General features: G+C 36.2%; 1 pseudogene; it reads right to left on the bottom strand.

Moving 5' to 3' along the window:
* Positions 1–4,027: 4,027 nt before the first annotated feature.
* On the bottom strand, positions 4,028–4,128 carry LOC130037074 (uncharacterized; annotated as a pseudogene).
* Between the last annotated feature and the right edge of the window lie 225 nt (positions 4,129–4,353).

Genomic DNA, 4,353 nt, shown 5'->3' with positions numbered 1-4,353 from the left:
GGGGAGAACCTGAGTGAAACTATTATAAGTACGTTCAGGATCATGATACACTGGAGTCTGCACTTGGAGTGAGGAGGGTAGAGAGTTCTTTGGGGAGATCCGAACTATAGAGAACAGTAATAGTATAACACGAATGATAGTATCTTACCGTGGGATTCCAAAAAAATCTTTAACAGTGGCGTCAGAAATGATAACATTCTTAGGTATTTGGGTTTCCTGTGGAAACAACGGGAAAGCTGAGTTTATGCTCTGGATGCCTCCGCCTGAAACAAGGTCAACAAGTCATGAATGAAAAATTTCAAGTTAGATGGATCAAGGATACTGATCCCAGGGGAAGGCTAGCTTTTGGGTGGAAAATTTCTACTGCTGGCCTGATGTAGGTTCTGATCCTGGGATACGTAACAGAAAGGAGGTAGTGACAGGTATCCTCAGAAGTGAAGCCTCTGAGACAGAATTCATTCATGCCAACTTATGGGTTATCAATGTTTGCTCATGGCTGCTACCATTATAACATGCCATTCAATGGTTTTGTGGTTTCAATTTACTGTGTCAATGTAAAGATGAAGTTTCCAAATGGAAGGTAAAAATCTGAGGCCCTCAAGATGATGAATTATGGGGAGGGGGGGAGCTGGAGCTATAGTACAGCAGGTAGGGCATTTGCCTTGCACACGTCCTACCCAGGTTAGATTCCCAGCATCCTGTATGGTCCCCCCAAGCACCGTGAGGAGTAATTCCTGAGTGCAGAGCCAGGAGTAACCACGGTGCATCGCCACGTGTGACCCAAAAACGCAAAGAATGATGATCTGGGATTGATACTTAGCATTGCAAACGGCATTATTTTTTATTTTTTAATTTTTTTCTTTCTTGCTTGCTTGCTTGCTTTGTTGTTTTTTGGGTCGCACCTGGCTATGTATAGGGGTTATTTTTTATTTTTAAAAAAACTTATAATTTTTCCTTTTTACCTGTGGTTTACAAGTAAATCTAAAATATTTTAGAGTAAATATATGTGAAGAAGAATAAAATTCACGGGAACAGTTTAGTGTTCTTAATGATACAGGAGTCAGAATTTTGAGGTTAATTGTATGGGTATTGCATAAATAATTTTTCCCCATTACGTGGGCTGTCTTTCGATCATGGTCACCATTTTTTCTGAGTTGCAGAAACTTCTTAGTTTAATGTAGTCTCATTTGTTTATCTTCACTTCCTCTTCCTTGGTCAGTTGTGTTTCATTCTAGAAGTTTCCCTTAGCTTTAATGTCATGAAGGGATCTTCCCACATTTTTCTCCATATATCTTAGGAATTCAGGTATGATAGTGAGGTCTTTAATACATTTGATGTGACTTTGTGCCTGGCACTATAAAGAGGTCTGAGTTCATTTTTTTTGCATATTGCTGTCCAGTTTTCCCAGCACCAGTTGCTGAAAATACTTACTAGCTCAACTTCATACTTCTTGAGCCTTTAAGAAAGATTAGGTAATAATAATCTGAGGGCCAGCGTCAGGATATTTGACTATATTCCATTGATCTGAGGCCTGTCTTTATCTGAATATCATGGTATTTTGATTACTAAAACTTTGTAGTAGGGTTTGAAGTTGGGGAAGGTGTTCCCTTCTTCTTTTTACCAAAGATTGCTTTAGCTCTTCATGGGAGTTTATGGTTTTGTATGAGTTTTAAGAGTGTTTAATCTATTTCTTTGAAAAATATTATGGGTATCCTTATAGAAACTGCATTAAATCTTTATAGAGCTTTGGGGTGTATTGCCATTTTGACAATGTTAAACCTCTCAATCCATAAGCATGGGATGTGATTCCACTTCCTCATATACTCTCTTATTTCGTGAAGTAGTGTTTAGAAGGTTTTTTTTTTTTTTGGTATAGTTCCTTAACCATTTTAGTTGATTCTATTATACTCTATTTTCTGAGGTATTATTTTGAATGGGATTGTTTTTCTCTATTTTTTTTTCTCTTTCATTATTAATATATGGGAAAGCCATGTAGTACCAGATATTGATTTTGTAATATGCTACTTTACTAAACAAATCTATTGTTCCCAGGAGCTTTTTTGTAGATTCTTTGGGATTTTATAGGTATAGTATCATGTCATCTCCAAATAGTAAAAGCTTGTGTTCTTCCTTTTTTATATGGATGCCCTTGATATCTTTTTTTTTTACCGAAATCTTATGGCAAGTACTTTAAGTACTATGGTGAATAGGAGTGGTGAGAGTGGGTAGCTTGTTTTGTGCCTGATTGTATTCTGGGATTCTAGTTCATTGATTTCTGCTCCAAGACTTTGGTTTTTCCCCCTTGAGAATAATGCTTGCTGTGGGTTTGTGGTAATTTGCTTTGACTAGATTGAGGAAAGTACTTTCAACTCCAATTTTTTTGCGAGTTTTTCATCATGAATGGGTGCTGGATCTTATCAAATGCTTTATCTACATCTATTGATGTGATCATATGACTTTTATCTTTATTTTATTGAGATGGTGTATTCTGTTGATTGACTAGAGAATGTTAAGCCATCCTTGCATCCCCAAGCTAAACCTACTTGGTCATAGTGTGTGATCTTTTGTTGAGTTTCTGGATTCTCTTTGCTGGTATTTTCTTGAAAATCTTTGTATCTGTATTCATCAAGGAAATAGGTCTGTAATTTTCTATTTTTGTGGTGTCTCTATCGATTTGAGTATTAGGGTGATCTTTGCCTCATAGAAGTATTTGGGAGTATTTCTGTTTCTTCAATTTCCTGGAAAATCTTAAAAATGTTGGAAGCAGTTCCATTTTAAAGGTTTGAAACAGTTCACTATTGAATCCATCTGGGCCATGGATTCTGTTTGTAGGGATACTTTTGACCATCATTTCAATTTCCTTGGTAGTGATAGGTTCAAGTATTCCAAATCATCTTGGTTCAGCCTTGGGAGGTAATTGGAATCCAATAATTTATCAATTTTTTCAAGATTCTCTCATTTCCTGCTGCAAAGATTCTCAAAATAATCTCTGATGATCCTATGGATTTCTGTACTTTCTATTAGGACACCCCACTTTGCATTTCTGATTCGATTTATTAGAATTCTTTCTCTTTGTTTCTTTGAGAGGCTTCTCATGGTTTATTGATCTTATTTATTTTCTCAAAGAATCAGCTTTTTCTTTTATTGGTCTTCTGGATTGTATTTTGGGATTCTAGCTCATTGATGTCTGGTACAAGTTTTATTATTTCCTCCCTCCAGCCTAGTTTGGACTACTTTTGTTGGTCATTTTCCAAAATCTTGAGCTCTAATTTATTCATGTAGGCCCTTTCTTTCTTCCTGATGAATTCTGGCAGAGCTATAATCTTTCCTCTTAACACTGCTTTTGCTGTGTCCCACAAGTTATGGTAGCTTGTGTCCTCATTCTCATTTGTTTCTGGAAACTTTTTATTTCCTCTTTGATATCTTCTCTAAGCCAATGGTTGTTCATTACTTCCCTTAAAGAAAATATTTCCTTGCTGAGCTTCAGTCTGTTTGATCTATGGAGACGTGACAAAGAAGTGTTGAAATCTCCTTCTAGTATTGTGTTGCTATCAATGTTTTTCTATAAGTCAATTAGAAGTTGTTTTTAAGTATTTTGCTGGTCTGTCATTAGGATCATATACATTGAGGAGGGTGAGTTCTTTCTGATGTACATATCCCATGACCACTAAGAAATGACTTTCACTGTCTCTGATAACCTTTAGCCTGAAGTCCATGTGGTCTGATACTAGTATGGCCACTCCAGCTTTGTGGAGGTGATATTTTCTTGAAAACTTGTTTCCCAGCCTTTTACCTTTAGCCCATGGGTGCTTTGATTCTTCAGATGTGTTTCCTGCAGGCAGCAGAATGAATGTTGGTTTCAGTTTTCTAATTCATCTTCCCATTCTGTGCCTGTGAATTGGCACATTTAGTCCATTGACATTGAGAGAGATTTTTGTGATTGGGATTTGTGCTCTCTTTATGTAGAATTTTTGTACTTGTGGGGATTGTCTTAGCTTAAAGTAGACCTGTTCATTCTTCTTGCAACAAAAATATGGAATGCTTTACAAGTTTGCATATCATCTCTGTGCAAGGACCATGCTCATCATTTTATCATTTCAATTTTAGTATATGTGTTAAACTTAGCAGGAGTTAATTTTTCCATATTTTTCTCTTCTTATTACTTTGAGTGTTGTCCTTCCTCACTCCTATGGCAGACAATGATTCCTAATCAAGGAATGTATTTCAAAGCAGCATGAATAAATAGATTTAGAAATTTAATGTCCCAGAAAGAAAAATATGGTTTTTACCATATTATCTTTTACCATACCCTAGGCATCAGTTTTACAAAATAATTCTTTTGGAAGATGGGAT

The sequence above is a fragment of the Sorex fumeus genome, unplaced genomic scaffold (genome assembly GCF_029834395.1).
Source record: "Sorex fumeus unplaced genomic scaffold, SorFum_2.1 ptg000070l, whole genome shotgun sequence".
Lineage (NCBI taxonomy): Eukaryota > Metazoa > Chordata > Mammalia > Eulipotyphla > Soricidae > Sorex > Sorex fumeus.
The sequence above is the reverse complement of the archived record's forward strand: the minus strand, read 5'-3'. Positions and strand labels throughout refer to the sequence as shown.